The sequence below is a fragment of the Dipodomys ordii genome, unplaced genomic scaffold (assembly GCF_000151885.1).
Source record: "Dipodomys ordii isolate 6190 unplaced genomic scaffold, Dord_2.0 Scaffold37, whole genome shotgun sequence".
Classification (NCBI taxonomy): Eukaryota; Metazoa; Chordata; class Mammalia; order Rodentia; family Heteromyidae; genus Dipodomys; species Dipodomys ordii.
This window is the reverse complement of record NW_012267253.1, coordinates 9,620,083-9,642,355: the sequence shown is the minus strand read 5'-3', so window position 1 is coordinate 9,642,355 and position 22,273 is coordinate 9,620,083. Positions and strand designations below refer to the sequence as shown.

The 22,273-nt window shown below is 37.1% G+C and overlaps 1 pseudogene; it reads right to left on the bottom strand.

The window, feature by feature from the left end:
• Positions 1–3,405: 3,405 nt before the first annotated feature.
• LOC105986837 lies at positions 3,406–3,649 on the bottom strand (annotated as a pseudogene).
• Between the last annotated feature and the right edge of the window lie 18,624 nt (positions 3,650–22,273).

Below are 22,273 nucleotides of genomic sequence, written 5' to 3'. Positions count from 1 at the left end.
TTATCACTTAATAACAGTAACTTTCAATAATAAGAATATTAAATTTACAATTGTGTTTGACACAATGTCTTTTTCTATCATAGAATTTGTCTTTTCACTTAAATTTTTGTTGTCAAAGTCATTGATCTTTTTCTACGGAATATTTAAAGATGAAAAATAAGCTTGCAATCACAATTCCATCATTGTGGATTTAAATTGATCACACACATGTATTCTTTTACCTAAATATTTACATAAATGTTGCATGCACACTATTTTGCATTTTGCTTACTAGCTTATACAAATCTGCCATTGTTCTCTCAGTACACATTAACTGTCACTTGTAAGGGCAGCAAATTACTGGCCCATACTGACTCTGAAACTTATAATTCATTACTCTCCTCGCTTCCTTTTGTCAAAAGTATAGTTCAATTTTTCCAACCATTTCTAACAATTATGCACAAAGTGGTATTGGTTTCAAAACTAACTGCTATTAATACATTTATATTATTGATATTATTGATTAGTCATTAGCACATTCTTTTCGTCTTTTTTTTTTTGTTGGTCCTAGGACTTGAACTCTGGGCCTGGGCATTATCCCTGAGCTCTTCAGCTCAAGGCAAGCCCTCTACCACTTGAGCCACAGAGCCACCTCTGGTTTTCTGGTGGTTAATTGGAGATAAGCCCAGGCTGGCTTTGAACTCTGATCCTCAGATCTCAGCCTCCTGAGTAGCTAGGATTACAGGTGTGAGCCACAGGTGCCTGGTTTTATTAGCAGATTTTGTGACTTTGTTTTTCTGTTTTCATTACAAGTGGTTTGTAATATTTTTAAGTATATTGTCTTATTTAGTATATAATTAGTAATGGGAAACAAAGAGAAAAAGTTGTTACTGTGCAAATGCTGAGAAAAATCAATAACACAAAACGATTATGTAACTTGTATTATAGTACTTGTTATAAACTAATGCATTGATAAATGTTATTAATAGAGCCTTTTCTAGTTAATCATAGTCTCATATATTTCCATTTAAAAAAGAGATTAAAGAATATATTAGCAGCAAGGGCTTCAATGATAGATAACTTATTTGCCTTTATTTATTTGTCTCAGATAACTTCAGTGCCTTTATTAAGCAAATGAAAACTTCCTATGGTGTTCATTTTAGACAATTGCTTTTTTTCCTCTCTGTGAATCTCTGTCTCTTTCTCTTTCTCTGTCTCTGTCTCAATCTCTTTCTGTCTGTCTGTCTGTCCCTCTCTCTCTCTCTCTCATACACACACACACATACACACACACACGTGTGTGTGTGTATGTGTGTGTGTGTGTGCTAGGACTAGGGCTAGACTGAAGGCCTCAGTGCTGTCCCTTAGCGTTTATGCTCAAGGCTGGCACTTTCAGCTTTTACATAGTTCAGTGGAGTCTCATGGATTTTCCTGCCCAGGCTTATTTTGAACTATAGTACTCAGATGTCAGCCTCTTAGGTGGCTAGGATTAGAGATGTGAGCCACTAGCATCAGGCCAACAGTTATATATATTTTTTGTTTTTGGTTGGTCGTGGGGCCTGAAATCTGGGCCTGGGCACTGTCCCTCAGTTCTTCAGCTCAAGGCTAGTGCTCTACCACTTGAGCCACAATGCCACTTCTGGCTTTTTCTGCTTATGTGATGCTGAGAAATCAAGCCCAGGGCCTCATGAATGCAAGGCAAGAACTCTACCACTGAGCTACCTTCCCAGCCCCCAGGTGTATTTCTTAATATTAATTTTTATATATCAAAGCACAACAGTCCTTTTGAAATGATCAACAAATGAGGTAAAATGAATATAATGTATAAATTATATATATCACTATATGTATATATCTACACAATATGTAATGTGTATATTATGTGCATACATAAGATATAAAATCATTTAAACATATGTATATACATACACATATATATACATATATGCATTTGTGTATTTGTAAATTTGTTAATTATCCAGAAGAAAATGAGCTCTCAGATACATGAGCTATTCAGGGCTTTGTTTCCTGTGTATAATGAATGAAGTTACTACACTGTTTATTTTCAACCAATAATTAGTTTTTAATTGTAAAGGGAATGAATTACTTCTAGGGCTTTTATTTATTGAGTTGACTCTATCATTTGACTTGGGGATAATGCAGTGTTTACTGTGGAGGGAGCATTGTTTATCGTGAGGATTACTTTCACACTCACAGTTCTAAATGTTAAATCAGTTCAGGTAGAGGCTTTCTATTAACATGTACAACCAAACTAACTGTCCACCAAATGAAAAATGTGCTGTAATCTTCCTAGGAACAGACTGAACAATAAAGACATGTCAATGTTGTTTTAAAAAATATGTATTCCACTCTATGTGGTATCCATTCTATCCCTGTTTGCTTTGTATGAAAAAGAAAACAACAGGGGAAAATTCACTTATTACTCACTCAACCTTTCGAAAATAAATGTGTCTCTGCCTTTAGTTTTTATTCTTTAGTTCTTAATTGCCTGTTTAATAGTATACCCATTTACATAATTCAGAGGCTATATTTCAGGTTTAATTTGAAGTGTGTTCTTTCAATTCTAGATAACAGCATTTAGCTTTTTTTATTTATAGTTTATTTTCTGTCATTGTATTTTTGTTTCTTTTTTTCCTCCAGATAGCTCTAATGGGACATTTTAACTCAGCAATATAAATAAGCTACAAATACTGTCAGAAGAATGCATTTATCACCAATAGAATCCAGATATACCATTCTCATGTTCTGATCATTAGATCTCAAAATTTCACTTAATAGATGTATACCTAGGTTGGTGGGGTTTTTTTTTGGGGGGGGCGGAGGGCTTGAACTCAAGGTATAGTGCTGCCTCAGCATTTTCCACTCAAGGCTGGTGTTCTACCACTTGAGCCACAGCTTTACATTGCTGGTTAATTGGAAGAAAGTTGCATGGACTTTACTGGCCAGGCTGGCTTCTAACCAAGAACCTCAGACCCCTGAGAATTACAGCATGAGCCACTGACACCCAGTTTACTCTTATGACCATGTCCTCAAATGCAGCATCTGCTTTGTATTATAAAATAACTATTTTCTGTTATGTGCAATGCATATATCAATGTGAAAATCCAAGTGTTCTTGGATCATTGGTTCTTACCAGGTCCTCCACTTTACCATCTTTGTGGTGTTGGCATCAACAGCTTCCATCTTTCTAGGTAAGAAGTCCTTCTATCTGCACCGAGGACTTTGACTTGGAAATTACCTTTATTTTATTTCACAAATTGCCTCAAAAGACTAGCATTTTTCTCTTCTGGCTGCCCCTGAATACTCGAGGCAGGAAGTTCCTAGCAGTTAAACAAGATATGAACATGATATATCCAAAATGTGTTTATTGGGACGGTTTCCCATTCATCTTGGTTCACAGTGCTTTTAGTGTTGCTTCCATCTGAAGGAACATCCTTATGTAAGCCTTGCTTTTCCTCCTGTAGACTGGCAGAGAACAGTAGAGCAACCAACACACTAAACTGCTGTTTCTGTGTGGCTAGAGGCCGTGGTTATTTTATAGCAACGTGGGAATTTCACATCCATGTAGTAGGAATTGGGGCTCTGCACCAGGCTCTTCTTGTGTTTTCTCTTCAGGAGAGGGATGAAGTAGATCCTTTGTGAGAGGCATATTCTCAGAAGGAGGTAAGGCTTTTTTTTTTTGCTTCTTAATACAATCCATTCAAGTGGACTTTGGGGATCCATACAGCCTTATAAAATGTTGATTTTCTTTGCCTAACACTTCTGAGAGACATGACAGATATATTTTCTTGTAAATCTAGATTGGCTACTTACTTTCTCTGCCTTCTCTTCCTCTAATTCAACCCCAACAAAGTCAATTAATCATGCTTTCTACTAGAGGGCCTATTCATTTTCTTTTTGTCTCTCTGAAAGTTTTAATTTGATGCCATGAAATCAGGAAAATACTGCAGATATATTCAACACAAGACTGAGATCTTGATCTGTAGGATATATTGCATACAAATTGTGGATTTATGTTTTACAACGTCTTGTGAATCCCAAGCTTTGAATAGTTTTCCTCAGGATCAGGTGATGATTCCATGCAGGTGTTTTAGGGTCTCAGCCTAAGCAGTCAGGCCTACCTGACTGCCTTTGGAAGCTCCATAGCTCTTTAAGTCAAGCAGATTTTTATCAATGAAATTCTACACATTACATTTAGAGATCAAGTGTATTTTTAGTTACAAAGTCCATTGATGGCTAGTCATGATAATATACTAGATGAGGAAATTTACCTTTAAAATATGGAAAAGATTTTTCTACTGCCTAGGTCATTAGCAATAGCAGAATCTACATGTATAGCCAGGCATTTTCTCTCCCTCCTTAAAACTTGAGGCCCAGCCTAGCTCAGTTTAGCCTAAACTCATAGTTGTCTTGGTTATTACCAAGGGCCCCCATTCTGTAGGGGAGTCTCATAATTTCCTTTTAGGATTTCTCCTTGATTCATGTGGATTTTCCACTGACAAATTATATTTAGTTAAAAACTTAGGATAAAAACTTGACTGTACATTGCTTTTTTGTACTGGTGTTTAAACTTGGGGCCTAGAGCTCTTGCTTGGCTTTTTCACTCAAGACTGGCACTCTCCCATTTAAATCACAGCTCCACTTCTGGCTTTTCTGGTGGTTAATTGGAGATAATAGTCTCATAGACTTTCTTACCCAGGCTGGCTTAGAACCACAATATTCAGATCTCAGCCTCCAGAGTAGCTAGGATTACAGGCATGACACACTGACACTCAGCAGAATGCACATATTTTTAGTATGTATTTTGTCAAGTTTTGGTAACTGAATTAACCCAAGCAACTAGGGACATCATCATTGCACCCAATATTTCTGCCATATCTTCTTGGTTCCCTTCCTGCCTTCTTAGCTCTACTGGAAGTATCACTTCTAATTTCACCACTCTAGGCTAGTTTGCCTTTACTGAGCTTCATAAAAATGCAGTATCTATTCTTTCCTCAAGATAATGATTTTTAAATTTATCCATATTATTACATATATCAGTAATAGTTACTTTTTATTGGGAAGTAATTTTCCCTTGTTTGAATATTCTATATTCTATCAATCTATTTGTTCCAGTTACATAGTTGTGCAAATAAAGCTTCTGTGAACATTTTCTGTATAATTGTTTTCATGAACACATTCTCACTTACCTTGGGACAATATATTGAAGTGGAATTGTTAGGTTGATATAAAGATATGTGTTTAATTTGTAAGAAATTCTCCAAAGAAATGCTTTATAAACTGAGCACACCATTTTATATTCTGTCCTGCATGAAGACTTCAAGAGGGTGCTTCTTATTTTCCCAATATTATCAATCTTCTAAATTTGAGTTATTTTGGTGGCTATAAAACAGCATTAAGTGGCCATTTTTATTTTCCTTTTGACTGGTGAAGGCAAACGTTTTATATATGCTCATTGGGCAATTCTATTTTCTTTTCTGAAAAAAAATGTCTTAAAGCCATTTGAAAATTTTGGTTGTTTTCCTTATATTATCCATTCATTGGAGCTCATTACACATTCCTTTCAGAGTTCATTTAAAACATGTTACAAACTTCATCTTCAATATTTTTTTCCCAACCTGTGATTTGACCTTATTTTTTCAGGGACATTGTTGGTGACCAGAAATCCTTAATTTTGATAAGCCCCAATATTCTTTTCTTTCTTTCTTCCTTCCCTCTTCCCTCTGTTCTTCCTTCCACATATCTTTTTACCTCTTCTTTTTCTCTCTTCATTTCTTTCTCTCTTCTTTCTTTTTCTTTTCTTTTTCTTTTTTTATTTTCCCCTTGGGAATCCAAACCCTGGACTCACTAAGAGTTCTGTGGCATAGCCACAATTCCACTTTTTTTTGTCTCCACTGGTTATTCTTGAGATAGGTTTCTAGTTTCTGTGTAGGCACATGTCTGGGCTACAATCCTTATATTTCTCACTTCCCAGAGCTAAGATGATAGGTACCCACACCATGCTTAAATTCTTTCTGTTAAGATATAATCTCACAGACTTTTTTGTCCTGGCAGGCATGGAACCACAAGATCCTGAGATCGCAGCCTTCCATGGCTGAGATGTCATGTGAACACCGCTGTGTCTAGGCATTGATTGAAATAGAAACTTATGCATCAGGCTTGATTCAAACCGTGATACTCCCAGTCTCAGTCCCCCTGGTAGCTAGGATTACAGAAATTAACTACCAGTTCCTAGCTAATTTCCTTTTTTCTTCATTTTTTCTGTCCGGAAATATTTTTGCATATTTGAGAGCATGAATTTATTCTTTTATGCTTTTCCCCTAAAATGTTATGTGAAAAGGGGAGTGTGAGTGTGTGTGTGTGTGTGTGTGTGTGTGTGTGTGTGCAGGTCTGTGATCAAGCAGATAATTCTGTGTACTGGACTGAGGCTTACCTTCTTTCTCCATCATTGGCTGAAATTATTTTCTTTCCCCATTGAGGTCTATTGGTATTTTTTTTCTTGAAAATCAGCAACATATGCTTTAATCTATTTATGGATTTCTTATATTTTTCTATTGATATGCACATATACTGTCATGACCATATCACACAAAGTTGAATAATTAGCTACAGTCTTAATTGATGTAGCTTTATAGTTAATAAAGCAACCCAGCATGTTAACATGTCAAAATGTATTCATTATTTTTCTAGATATTCAGGAAATTCCAGGTCCTATTTTTACTATATATTTTTAATCAGCATGTAAATTCTAAAAAAGAGGAAAAAAGATAAAAGGAAGCTGGGATTTTGACTAGATTACATTAAATCACCAAATCAACTCAAGAACTGCATCTTAAATGAAAATTTCAAATTAATGAATTTTGTATATTTCCACATCTATTCAGGTGTTTAAGAAAGTATTCTGAGTGATTTTTTTAGTGAAGCAATCCTGAACTTTTAGATGAAATTTGTAAGTATCTTATGGTTTAGGATACTAAGGTAAATGATATTATCATAGATTTTTCTAATAACAATATAATTCTGAAGATTATATAGTTATTTTACATGCTGTGATCTTGCCAAGTGTAGCCACAAATTCTAGGAGCTTTCAAATAGAGCCCTTAATGGATGGAACTAGAACAAATCATGTGAGGGAAGCCAATATCAGAGAGACAAATGGCACATGTTCTCTGGTATGCCAAAGTTAGATCTAAATTGTACTGGGATTTGATAAATTAAACTGGATTCTAGATACTCATCCACAGTGAGACCAAAAGAGGATAGTCTTAGGAGAGAATCACAAAGAGACTCACAAAGGAGAGAATCACATCCAAAGGTACAATGAGTAAGTGTCTCTTCATATTTATATAAAATAATATACATACTGAAATAATTACAAGATGTGGAAACAAAACACTCTTTTGTTTTTTAGTTTTTAGTTTTTTATGATTCTGTCTTCTTTATCTTATGAATGGTATATTTGTATGTATATCTTCAAGATGGTTGGAGAGGGCACAGAACTTTAAGGGAAAAGGGTGGAAATGTGCGGTGGTGGAGTTCACTGGACACTGATGAAAGTGAACTACACAACTTGTAGGGATGGGTGGGAGGGACTAGGAGAGAATGCGGGAACAGAGACACTTTATGAAAGCTAATGTACTCATTATCTCACTCATGTAACTTTAATCCCTCTGTATATCCCCTCTATAATAACAACAAAGTAAATTAATTAAAAAACAGTCTTTAGAATTTGTGCATCATTTAACAACAGTTGCATATAGCTACAGTATATGTTCTTTTATTAAATGCATTATAATTTGATAACTGAATTACCTAAAAATAATTATGATTAGGGGTCACAGGGAAAAATTATTAAATGAACATAAGGAGCTCATTAATTTGAAATACACTATAGATCAAAGCATAGTTTACTGATTGCTTAGATCATATCATCTCTAAACAAAGTCATGTTTCCTTCTTATTTGCTTATCTAAACTCTTCTTGTCCCTTTTTCTTGCATTATTGTATTTTTGAAACAAAAAACACAATAAATATAGGGGTTGCATAGACATTTCACAATGAAAGCTCCTCATAATACAACTTTTGCCAATTTCACAATTAAAATAAAGCATATAATGAAATAGTCAAAAAGTATATTTCCAAAAATTTGCATTGTTAAGCAGTGATTTATGAAAAGTTTGAAAAGGAGCACATCTTTATTCGCAATTGACAAGAGAACAGAGAAAATTCCAGCATTAACAAGATGTTAAATGCATGATTTTCATAGTTTCTCTGTTTTTCAAGTTGAGAATGTTTCTTTCTATTCTTAGTTCACTCTGAGTTTTTCTAAATACATAGACACGTGTAATATTCTTTTCAGTAGTGTTCAGGATGGAGTCAGGAGACTTGCACAATTGAGGCAAATGTTCTAACATTGGTCTATATTCACAGTGCAGAAATGTATGAATTTTTTCAGTTTTTGTCTGTATGTATTGTGATTTTTCTTTTATTCTGTCAATGTTATAAAATTACATTAAACGATTGGCAACTATCCAACAGTCTCACATACTTCAAATATATATACTTGGTCATCATGAAGTATACTGTTGTATATTATTTTGCATAATTAAGAAACATACAATATTCCTTAATTTGGTTTCACTTGTGTGTGAATACTATAACCTGGAGAGATGTTTGTCTGCAGTTTCCTCTTCATATAATAACTTTGTCTAGTCATTTCATTAAAGATATATTACCATCATAAAAAATGCTACCTTCTATGATGCTTCCTTTATATCAGAGTTGTATCATTTCTTCCTTACCTTGTTTTGATTCATAGTAACTTTCTCATAAATGAGTCTCTTCTGGTCATTTAATGATCTTTCCCTATGGCCTACAAAAGAAATTACTAACAGTGCAATTTAATTGGCATGTTGTGTTTCTAATTATGAAACATCTATAGGAGTTGACTTTAATTAGTATAAAATTAATCTCTTGGGGCTGGGAAGGTGGTCAGTGGTAGAGCGCTTGTCTTGCATGCATGAGGCCCTGGGTTTGATTCTTCAGCACCACATAAGCAAAAAGAAAAAAGCCGCAAGTGGCACTGTGGCTCAAGTGGTAGAATGCTAGCCTTGAGCTGAAGAGCTGAGGGACAGCGCCCAGGCCCAGAGTTCAGGCCCCACTACCAGACCAAAAAAAAAAAAAGTTAACCTCTTTGTTTACTATGACTGGTATTCTCTAGAGTTCTTGATAAGGGAGCTGTGCCATCTTACATACTTAGTACATTCTTAAGTGGCTGGATTTTCTTTTTTTTCTTTTTGCTTATGTGGTGCTGAGGAATCGAACCCAGGGCCTCCTGCATGCAAGGCAAGCGCTCTACCACTGACCACCTTCCCAGCCCCAAGAGATTAATTTTATACTAATTAAAGTCAACTCCTATAGATGTTTCATAATTAGAAACACAACATGCCAACTAAATTGCACTGTTAGTAATTTCTACCACTGAGCCACCTTCCCAGCCCAGTGGCTGGATTTTCTGTCAAAACTCCAAGGAAGAATACTCTTTGTCTTGTTAGTTGAGTCAAGTATCAAGGAAACCTCCATTGCTCCAAAATTATAATATTTGCTAAATATCAAATTTCTTTTTTTTTTTTTTTTTTTTGTCATAGGGCTTGAACTCTGGGCCTGGGTGCTGTCCCTCAGCTCTTCAGCTCAAGGCGAGCGCTCTACCACTTGAGCTACAGCGCCACTTCCTAAATATCAAATTTCTATTCTTCATTAGAACATATTTTATCATATTTGTTTATACTACACAATAAAAAATTAAGGCATCACATTTCTATGAGCACATTCCTTTACTTATACAAGTTTTTAGATCTTGAACCTTATTTTTGTCAATCATTTACTTTTTCATCTATTTCAATCTAAAAATAACAAAGAATAATCCTCATATGTCAATCCCTTGGTTACTTAGTAGATTACTTAAGGAAAATTATATTTAAGATAATCAACAAAATCCATCAACAATGATATTTGAAATGGATCTTAAAGAAAAAGCTGCAAAAAGAATATATGTATATATGTATAATTATGAATTCATGTACTTAAAAGTCAAAAACAAAAAAGAACAAAAATCTACTATCTTGCTTAAATAATTCAGAAATGACTGTATGGGCTAATTCTGGTCAGTGATACTTGAGATACAGAAAACTGGGCAATAGCCACTTTCATAGTTAAGAGGTGCTTTTAGGTCTCTTTGTATCCTTGTAATATAAAGAATAAAACATATGAATCCTACTCATAGCTACTGAAGACTTTTAGGAAAAAGTTTTATATTGAAAGGGAATCTGACCTTAGTGGAGGGAAGTAATAATAAGACACTGGACACTTGAGATTATTAGTCTCTCAATGAAGTAACTTAGAAAGTGACCATATTTGCACTTTATCAAACGACCCAACTAACTAATTATTATATAAGCCTTATATTTCTTAATTGCAACTCCAAAGATCACCAATGTGATGACTTCATAATTGAGAAAATGTCAAAACTTGTTGAATGGGTGTGCATAGATACATAGGTGTTTTAGATTCAGAAGTTTAACTTTTTTGAAGTGATAGCACTTAGGCAAGCAGAAAGCAGAAAACACTGGGAAATGTACATGACATAGGGATAGATTATAGAGAAATTTCAGAAGATCTTTGATAAACTTATCAACTATGGAGAGTTTTTTGTTTTCCTTTTTGTTATCTTTACATAGTTGTACAACAAAGTTACAATCCAGCATTTTAATTTATGTGTACAATGCATCTTGATCATTGTAGCCTCTAACATCAACTGCTGTGGTTTCAGTATCATATTTAGGAAGGAAACGAGACTGAAAAAGATCAAAGAGAAAAAGCTGGTTCAGGGGAAGTGGGTAGATAATATCAGACTCATTTTAATATGGATATGATTTGCAAATTGACTACTGTAAGTGCAAACTCAAGGGTTTCATTTCTATGGTTTATAAAATTTCCTATGTGGTGAAAACAAAAAGAAAAGTATTAATTGCTAGGTGGATGTGTTATTATATCAATAATTGCTACCTATCTAAATAGAACACACATCGCAGAGCACAATTTAAAGTCATCGATAATTGCTATTTTGTTCCTATTTTTATCATTATTTTCTCTTGTGTGCAAGGTTGTTCTTAATTTTATTGGGTTTTGATGATCAGTAAAAGCAGATCTTAAAAAGCTTGACAACTAGGGAACCTTTCTATTAACCTTCCTAGAGTAAATATTTGGGAAGCACACAGAAAAAAATAGCTATATTATATAATTGGCTTATGTAATCAACCTTTAAAATGTCCACAGTTTCTATAAATAATAACATCCTGATGGCAAGCCCTGAGGAGTGTCTAGAACACTTTCCCCCAACTTCAAGTCTACTGCATCTAAGATATAGCAGCTCATATATTTTCAGTTTGATTTAACTGAGGGTTTCAATTATGATATTTTAAACCATGCTCATGCCGCTCTTTTCTGTAATGGGATTCTTTTTCTATGTTTCAGTTTTCTTAGTGCCTATGGAAAAGTCTAGAAATAACTATAAGTGGCCATTTCTGAGGCATATTTTTCTTTAAGCTAGAGAATTTCTTATATTTGGATATACAGCTGATTGTTCCATATATTATATATGTATGTATATATAACATATATATGTGGAAGGAAAGAGGAAATGAAGAAAGGTGAAAGAGAGAAGGAAGCAATGGATTGAGGAATGGAAGGATCAATGAAGGCAAGTAGGAAAGAGGGAGGGAGAAAGGATGGCTCATGGAAGTAATTTTTGAAGTTATAAAACCTTATAACTGTGCTTATTATGCACCTACCCTTTTTGTTCAACCCTGCCACATCACAGAAAGGTGATCATTTCTGTCACAATTCTGGAGACCCAGGCATTTCCATTTATGCTTCCTCCATTGTTCCATCTTACCTATCACTGTGTACCCATGGGAGAATGGGGCAGTCTGCTTCCAATCTCTTCTGTCACCTGTCACCTCTTTCTAGGACTTGTTGAATAGAATTAAAGAATAGAGAGAGGGGGGAAAGGCACAACCAGGCACCCTAATTTTATGTTCCTTGTATTTGTCACCATAGATGGAAGAAAATGGATTTACTTTTATATACGAGATTTTTAATGTAGATGGTATATGATGAATCGCTTGTAATTGTCCATTTATAAAAAGGATGTTGTTTCCCAGTTCAAAAATGAGGTGGAAGAGTAACATGACAACCAGACAATCTACCACCATCATAGAATGGGGTCAAAGCTGACAGCTTCATATGTAAGAAAGTGGAGCTTGTGTTTTCTGGGTCAGGAAAAAGAGAAAAGCAGTATAGGGAGAATTCATCTACAATTTAAAAATATACCCCTGCAAATGTGCCTTCAACTCTGTGCCAGTTGTTTTTGGATCATCAGAGTTATTCTGAATGAATTTTTGGAATAAGGAGGGAGCTTGCTTGTCACAAAAGGAATAACAGATTCAATTAATTGTGGGATCTGTGGAGAAGGTACAAGTAGCTAAATATTATAATTCATAAGAGGGTCAGGGACCATTATTCTCTGTGTCCATTTGTTGCCATGTTTCAGGCTACACAGCTATTAAACAAATGTAGGAAAACTGTGAAATATCAAGCAATGCTGGCCCAGGATTAGAATGGGTGGGCTTAATTCACTCTGTTCCCAAACTGCTCTTAACCTGTGTGATATTCAAAACCCTTTCTGTGGTTCTGCAACAACTGGATAATGAGTACCCACATCCAACCATCTCTGAAAGGCGGGACTCTTCAAGGACTTTACAATGCACTAACAAAAAGCCTCCTAGACCAACAGTGCTTGTCCTGGTGAAACCTTGTACCCAGAACCAGGTCAGGAATGCCCAGTGTACAACACTTAAAAGAAACTGAAGCCCTTAGCAGAACGTGTGTGATGATGGGGGTGGCGAGGTGGTGTTAGAGACCCTACTCCATTACAGCCCTCCACATACATACATTAGGCAAAATTTTTAAAAACTTTAGTTTTGTTTTTTGAATCAGTTTTCAAGATACTGTGAGGCCAAGATCCATCTTGTGCTCCTTCTTCCAATGAGGGTACAGCAGAGTTGAATACTTAACCCTTGTGCACAAACCTGTTTCATTCCTCAGACAGCAGAGGTGTGAACAGAACATGAATTTCTGCTCATAGAGTAGCTCAGAGGAAAGCTGAGGTCACAGGAAGGGGTAAGAGAAATCTCCCACCGATGATGACAAGTCTGTAAGCCTGACCATAACTGCCAAGCTGAAGCAAATGAAGAAAAATAGTGTGAAATTATTCAGAGATGTGATCTAAAAAGATAGATCAAGGGAGGCAAGGGGAGAGAGAGAGAAAGAGAGAGAGATAAAGAGAGAGAGAGAGGGAAAGTTGTAAGAGAGAAAAAATAAAGAAATACTATTACTTATGATTGATTTAAACTTATCCAAATAAACTCCAAAGTAACAGTGGCTTAAGCAAAATAATTAGTAATTATTTATTTCTCTCATGTTCCAAGAATCTGTAGACAGATGTTCAGACATTTTTTTAGAATCATTACCAATATAATCAGAGATACAAGTTTCTACCTATAGCTGCAGTCTACAAATTAACCATTAGATTTGCATTTCAGTACCCATATTTCAAGTAGCAGGGAAAAAGAAGTAGATTTACAAGTATAGTCCAAGTCTTTTCATTTCCTTACAAATGGAAAAATAATTATATTAAGCAAAGTAATCCAGAGCCAAAGAAACATAGGCTACATGGTTTCCCTCATTTGTGGTAACTAGAATGTGCCTATAAATCTACAAGTAAACACTGAATGACTAAAATAAGTAACATTGAGACATGATAAATTAATAGGACCCTAGTCATTAACATACAGAAGCCAAAGGAGGCTGTGAATAGGAATTGAGAAAAGGAAACAAGTTTTATTTTCCTTTTGTCTTGTTTGCTGGTTTGTTTGTATTTTGGAAGGTAATGGAAGGCACGTAAAAGATGGAACAAGGATGAACAAATACAACAGTGATGCTCACTAGACACGATGTGGAAAATGAACTTATGGGTGGAGATGGGAGGGAAAGACAGAGAGCAATGGAAGGGGAGACGTGGTTCAGAAAATCGTACTTATTACTCATGACTTGATATGTGTCCCTATAACCCCTGTGTATATCAACTCTACAATAACAATAAAAGTATATTCCATCTCTAAAGAATACTTAACAATTAGTAAAGACATTTCAAATGACATCAAGATTTCTAGGCTATATCTCAACATACCTAACCTTCAAAGGAGTCTGGAAAAGCAAGTTTTAATCCAGGTAGCCCTGTGCCCAAAAGCAGGCTTCTAATGGTAGCTGCAAACTGGTTGGCAACTGGCAGTCTCTGTATGAAGATAAAGGGAAATGAATAGCAAAAATAACCCAGGGAAAGAAGGCAATGTGAACGTATTCCAGAGACACAAGATATCACTCTGTAAGTGTTCCATGAAGTTGAGAAAGTTGACAAAAACATGAATTTGCACTTGGTAGTAGTGGCTCTTAACTGTAATCATAGCTAACCAAAGACTAATATTATCTAAGGATCATGGATTAAAGCCAACCTAGGCAAGTAATTCCATGAAACTCTATTTCCAATTAATTAGCAAAAAACAAGAAATAGACTGGTTACCCAAGCCAGAATTGAGTGAAAAATGCTAAGGAATAGTGCCCAGGCCTTGAATTCAAGACCTAGTACTGGAACACACACACACACACACACACACACACACACACACAATTTGCTGAAGTGAGAAATTAACTTTGGAGTGGAATTACAAAAGAAATTACAGAGATATAAAGAAAATTAAAAGAACAGACTTATGTATAAGCTAAAAGTAGATAGATAGGAAATAGCATTAATAGCACATATAGAAGTTTTTAGGTAGTCCACCAGGTAGCCAACAAGAAAAACAGCCAGCCAATAAACAAGTTATAATGAATACAATAGATAGGAAACCTAGCCAGTAAAATTCCAATATGGGAAATACTGTCTCTGTGGTAGGAAATTCAATGGAAAGGAAGAAAATATTAAAAACACCACTTAGAAAACACATGAATTTCCCTATAATAAAAATTTTGATAATTTAATAGGGATATGATAAAGTCTAATACAAGAGAAATGGAAAATAATTGCCAGTAATCTATCTTCTAATTGTGTGATTATTAACATTTCTTCCTATATCCCAAGTAGGAGCATCTATGTATCCAAACAAGGAATGATGAATTTAGTTTCAGATGAATCCACCCACCACGTTCACCAGCAGACCACAACAGAGAACGGGTTTCTTCTCATGAAATAAACTGTAATTCCATAAAAGGGGAGCAATATTTGTCAAATATGATGTGAGCAAAAAAGAAAAAAATGTCCTTCAAATATAGAAGAACTCAGGAAATGGAGTGCCCAGGCTTTTTTCTTTAAAAATATCAGGAGGAAATCCAGCCCACTAATAAGTGAAGTGAAATTTAAAAATCAAGGGTGGAGAAGTTCAATAAAGCTCACCGTAAGCCATGGATCCACTTAAACTGTGAATGAAAATTACAACCACAAGAATGGTGACTGTGGCATGTATCTTCAATTTTAAATATTATGATGATACAAAATCAATAACATAACTCATAACAATTGTGAGGTGAAGGAAAGTTAAGTATAAATCTTTATCATCATGTCATTAGCAGTGTTGAGAAATCTAAATATGAAATGCATCAAGAGGGATTGCATCTTTCTAAATTATTTTAATAGTCTCTATTAGTCTTCTAGAGTACTTTGAAAAATTCTAGTTATCACCAAAAACAGATTGTCACATGTTTAGTTACTTACTCGGGGTTGCTGCATTTTTCTCTTTTACTGTCATAAAACATTACTTAGAAAATTTTTGTCTGAAATACCTTTACAGTTGTCCTAAGTGAATATATATAAATAGAGATACATTATAAATATAATAATAAATATATATATATAAATTCATATACCTAAATATATTATATATGGACATATATATTAACTTGTTGGAGGAAAGGCTGTTTTTCAGATGGTGGGATTTAGCATACTATATTTCTTTTTTACTTTGTAAATTTTATCTTTGCCTGAATACTTACTATGTGAATCCTTTAAAACAATCAGTTACTTTTGAAAAGGAATGTTTGCCAGTGAAGGCCTCCCTTGTGATATGACATTCATGACAGTATCTGAAAGAAGACAACAAGAAGAGGAACTCAGGGGATTTCTCTGAAGGACTTCCAGGAAGCGAGGATGGCTGCAGTACATTTAACAAGGGACAGAGCAGTAGACAGCAGGATCAGATCTTACAGTATGTTAAAAAATCTTTATAAAGAAAGTCTTTGCTGTTTTTGTTTGTTTGTTGGTTGGTTGGTTGGTTGGTCATAAGGCTTGAACCTAAGGCCTGGACACTGTCCTTGAGATCTTTTACTCAAGGCTAGTGCTCTACCACTGTGGCTTTAGCCACAGCACCACTTCCGATATTCTGGTGGTTAATTGGAGATAAGTCTCAAGTCTCTGTGGGGGAAATCTGTGGGGAACACAGGTAGCAAAGATGGCCCTGAGAGGAAGTTGAGTGGGCAGAGCTAGATTTGTTTAGGACCCTGTCCATCAAAGACGGACGAAGACCCAACATCTGGTGCCCAATGTGGGGCTCGAAAGGAAAAGATACCGGCCGAGGCTAAGCAGTCTTTCAGGGTAAGTGAAACCCTAAGTATGAGTAATGCTATCTCACAGAAGAAGGAGGAGGAGGAGGCAACATTAGGCCTAGAAAGAGTACAGGAAGACTTGGAAAGTGAAAAGGAAAAGGAAAAGGTCAAATTCGACCGGGAACGCACTATCTGTGCATGCAGGGGCAGAGGCAGCTTCTCAGGTGCCCCGGGCGGTCCTAGGCCCCTTCCCTATTCCCCCGATTGGAAGGGAGGTACAGCGGCCTACGAGACCTGCGAGAGGGACTTGCAAAACCTGAACCCCTACCCCATGGAGGGGCCAAGGGCTGAAGAAGTAACCTACTTGGAGACCTCCTCTGGAAAGGAAGGGCCACCCAAGAGCTCTGGAAAGGAAGGGCCACCCAAGAGCCCTGGAAAAGAAGGGCCACCCAAGAGCCCAGACTCTCAGCCACAGGATTCGCTTCCCCAAGCGTATCCGGTCAATGTGGCATCAGGGGCTAACAGGCCCTTGGAATGGTATCCATGGGAAGCTAAGGATCTTCAAGAGCTCCGCCAGGCAGTGGCGGATGGCCCAAACTCTCCCTGGGCCACAACACATACAGGAGAAAGTACTAAATATTCACAAGCACATTTTCTTCAATGCTTTACTACCTTGGGTCTACTAGCACAAGTTAAAACCTATAATGGACCCTGTTTTGTCATAAAGCAATGTCAGAGTTATTTGACAAATGGCATATTAATCATAGTACAGGAATTCCCTATAATCCCCAAGGCCAAGCAATTATAAAAAAAAATCACCAATGTCTTAAGGAGCAATTAAAACAAAAAGAGGGAGTTAGCCCCCTACATACAGTTAACATCTTCAATTTTTCAAAAGGGGCAACTGACTGGGGACAACTAAACCGTAAGCCCCGAGTGAAAGTCAGGTGGAAGGACCCCCCCTGACACAACAATGGAGAGGACCTGACCCCCTAGTTACCATGGGCAGGGGCTTTGGATGCATTTTTCCCATAGGGGAGATAGCCCCCATTTGGATTCCTGCTAGAAACCTTAAGTTTTTACCCATTTCCTCTATACAGGAGGATGCCCAAGGATAAACTAACCATCCCCAAGGGCAACCAGCCCTTGAGAAGCTCTTGTGTTCTTTAACAATTGCAGATGGTGATACTCTAGCTGATGGCTGTCCAGACCTTCCCAGTCCCAGCAATGGCTACGAAATCCACATCAACCTCAACGGGTGACCTGGGCAGTGACCAGCACTGGCAATGCAAAAACCATCAATAGCATCACAAGAGAAGCTGTCCCTTCGACCTGGTGGCCTGACCTGCATTTTGATCACCACCCTGTGTCATTACGTATGGACTGTTTAAAACATATTTTTGTAGGAGCTATTTTAATGTTACCTGCTCTAATTGTTCTTTTACTAATTGCTTGTACAACCACCTTTTGTTATGTGTCCTGTAAATATGTCTAAAACCTGCTCTAGAACAAGCCCCACCTCTGGACTCTAAAGTGGCAAAGACTGCTATCCCATCCCTAATGTTAAAGAGCTAATGACATTGCTTGGCCTGGGAATGCTTTTGCTGATGCTTTTTCTATGCCTTCTTTGCATTATACGTGCACTGCAAAACTCTTATGAGCTTATCCAGCCAGTTACATAAGATCAAGCTCCAAGTGAATAAATTCCCCCAAGAGGAATCGCAGCCAGAGACGGGTAAGAGGGGGTGCCAGTCTGACCAACCTAAGACAGGGCCTTCAGCTTTGCTCTGAAGAAGTTCCCGATGATGGGTAAGACAGACAAGGTGATCCACCCAACCTAAGACAGGTGGGTTCACTTCTTTAGACAAAGACGGGGTGTTGGGAGCTGACAGTAAAGCTTAAAGGTCATCCTGACCCCTGTGCTCGCTTGAAGGCACGTATAAAGAACTGGCTTACTTGAAAGACATCAGGTGCCCAGGATTGCTTTGCTATGTCTACACAGTTTGTTTTAAATTTTACTGTTTGGGACATTTCAAACTCTAACTGTGGTGGGGCTAATGTTTATTATTGTGCTAGGTGGGGATGAGAGGTAACTGGGACAGGCTCTTATGCACAAGGGACCTCCTTCCAGACTTGCCTCCAACCTCGTTCCATGGCCAAATGTAATCCTGTTAAAATAACCTTTACAGAGGAGGGGAAAAGGATAACTAACTGGGAGGTGGATCTGCCATTAAAACAAAAAGGGTGAATATGTGGGGGAAATCTGTGGGGAACACAGGAAACAAAGATGGCCCTGAGAGGAAGTTGAGTGGGCAGAGCTAGATTTGTTTAGGTTCAGTGTGTAAACATCTCATGGAAGCTTGGGTGCATGATAAGGTATGGCCTTTCAGTGATTGGTTGGTTCCATTTCCTCTCCTCCCACGCAGTCTTTTGCTTTAAAAAGGGGATGCTCCCTGTTAATGAAGGAGTTCCTGCTTGACTTGACTCCCCGCTGCGTCTAATTGTCTCCTGGGCTAAGGGAGGCTGGGGAACAGGCAAGCGGCCGCACTTCACTTCACACTTACTTCTCCTCTGACCCTGTCCATCCAAAGACAAAGATGGACAAAGACCCAACAAGTCTCACAGACTTTCCTGCCCAGGCTGGATTTGAACCGTGATCCTCATATCTCAACCTCCTGAGTAGTTAGGATTGCAGGCATGGGCCACTAGCCTCCAGCCTTTGGTGTTTATTTTAAGTGAATCAATTCAACTGGAGTTTTTTTAACATTATAGTTGTGTGGTATGGCAGACATTATTACATTTCCACTTATTTCGATAGAGTCAACAGAAACTGTGGTAGAAATTATGCAATGTAGGAAGCAACTAAAATAATGCAGTGAGAAATATATTCTGGCTTAAACTGTAAGATGGAGTTGGAAATAAAGATTGATGTTTAGATTCTGGGCATTTTCTTGAGGAAGATATAATGTCAAGGGTTGATGGATTTGATCTTACATAGGTTAGAAATCAGTAAAACAACAAAAGGAAAAAAATGGGAGTAATGTGAGACAAGGAGAGGTTGAAGAAGTAACTCAGATGTGATTGGGAGAATGGAATGGCAGTGAGAGATGGCTGTGTCCCCAAATACCAACACATTAGGGGAAATTAGTGGTTTCTTGAACATCAAGCAACTGAAGAATGAAACAGTGAACAAGCTTCTTACAAAGAGGTTTACTGGAAAGGAAGGAGCATCACGAATTAGTTTGTAGATGGAAGCTGAGGGTCACAAGAAGGATTTCTTATATTTTTAAATGCTGGAAGGAAAACAAAAGCTAACTGTTGGGTTCCTTGATACTTCATGTTAGGCAAAGGATGGCCATCACCCACAGAATCCTTGCTTCCCATAGTAGTAGTAGAGATGAAAGAGAGCAGATCATCATAGTAGGAACAAAAGGAGCACTCCGCAGAGGAGACAATGTTCTGAACTTCTAGCTACTAGATTTGAAATTAAGAAGAGATGTAATAGCACATAGAATGAGTCAAAATTTCAAATATTAATAAAACTTTTCAATGATTATGGGTATTCAGAAATATCCACCTATTTATTTTTTGTACTGGTTCTAGGGCTTGAACTCAGGGCCTGGGTGATGTTCCTGAACATTTATGTGCAAGGTTAGATATAACACTTGAGCCACAGTCCACTTCTGGATTCTTTTCTTGGTTGTTAATAGGAATTAAGAGTCTCAGAGACTTTCCTGCCCCAGCTGACTTCAAATTGAGATCCTCAGATCTCAGCCTCCTGAAAAGCTAGGATTATCAGATGAGCCACTGGAACCTGGCTTTTATGATATGGGTGAAAAAATTATTTTAAAAACTTGGAGGACAATGTTGTAATCTATCTGAATGTTTGAAAACACATAGGCGTTTTATTTGCTTTGCTTTGCTTTAAGTCAAGGTCTTGCTATGTAGCTGAAGCCAGCTCACTATGTAACTCATGTTAGCTTTGAATTGAGAATATTTCTGTTTCAGGCTCCCAAATGCTGGGATTTAAGGCATGCACCATCATGCTCAACTTTAAACCAACAATTTCACTTCTGGAAATTAAGAAAATTGTGATACCAAAGACAGTACAGAGAGATATACCTCAAAAACATAAAGAAAAACAGACCATTCATACGTTGTAAGACCCCAAGAGAACATGTGAGCTTGTGTGCTCTGATTACTTTCATATTGATAACATTATGATAGTAGAATATAGAAACAAGGAGGAGAATTTCCACTTCGGTAAGTAAGTATAAAGGTACAGTGAACAAATTAATTTGTTCCTTACTTGGTTTTTATCTCTTCTCTGTCCCAAGATTCCAGAGTTGTGCGTGAGAACAGTTTGCCCTTTTAACTCAAGCATATTTTATTTCTTTCTGTTTGCCAATCTATCTAAATGCTGCCTGGACCACAACTGAGAGAAGATAGCATAGTCTGTTCTTTCTAGGCCTTACAGTATATTCTCAACAAAGCAACTAACAATGAGTAACAACTAGCTTTTGCATGAATTTATATTAAAAGATTAAAAGGACAAAACATACTTTTAGACACACAAAAAATACTTAGGGAGAAAGTGCCAAATAAAAGCAACTTCACCACCAGAGAACCATAAACCCAGATAGAAGTTGACTTCTAAAATGGACCATCTAATACATTTTAACTTGTGGAAGTATAATGGATTTTAAGCAAAAGTAAACTAGCATGAGAACTGATCTTGGCAAGAGAGGGAAAGGGGAAATAACAACTTAGTGCACATGAAGTTTCCTTCATGTGTCCTTCTGGTATTGCAGAGCAGTAGTGTGGATTGCATAGCAGGGTGATTGTCCTAAACTGCCTTGCCCTGGCACTTTTAAGTGATTAATTTCACATTTGAGTTTTGTCTCCAATTTTTAGGAAAAGATAAGAGAGGATGCTGAGTAGGAAGACAGCAGGCATAATTATAGTTTATTGTGAAAGTAGAGAAATGAACTTGGAAGTAATTTTACAAATTAAACATTGTGGTCCCCAGTTCTCTTCCCCAATTTGGATCCAGAATTCTGATAACGGTGTTTTTGAAAATCCAAACAAGAGCATTTCTGTGAGAATCACAACCAGCACTAGACTAAAATGCTGCAGATGTCTCCAGGCAAAAGTATACAGCCAGGTCATTCTGCAGCAAAGTCTCAAGCGATCCCCACTGCCAGACTAATTGTTTCCATTGGCCTTGCCATTTAACATGAGCCATCAGATCTTTCTCTTTCCCTCCCTCCCTCCCTCCCTCCTTGCCTTCTTCCTTTCCTCCTTCCTTCCTTCCTTCCTTCCTTCCTTCCTCTCTTCCTCCCCCTCTCTTTTTTCTTTGTTTCTCCCTTTTTCTTTCTTTCTCTTTCTCTCCCTTCCTCCCTCTCTTCCTCCTTCCATCCCTCCTTTCCTTCTTCCATCTCCTTTCCTTCCTTCCTTCCTTCCTCCCTTCCTCCCTTTCTCTCGTTCTTTCTTCTTTCTCCTTCCTTCCTTCCTTCTTTCCTTTCTCTCTCTTCTTTCTTTCTTTCTTTTCTCTCTTCCT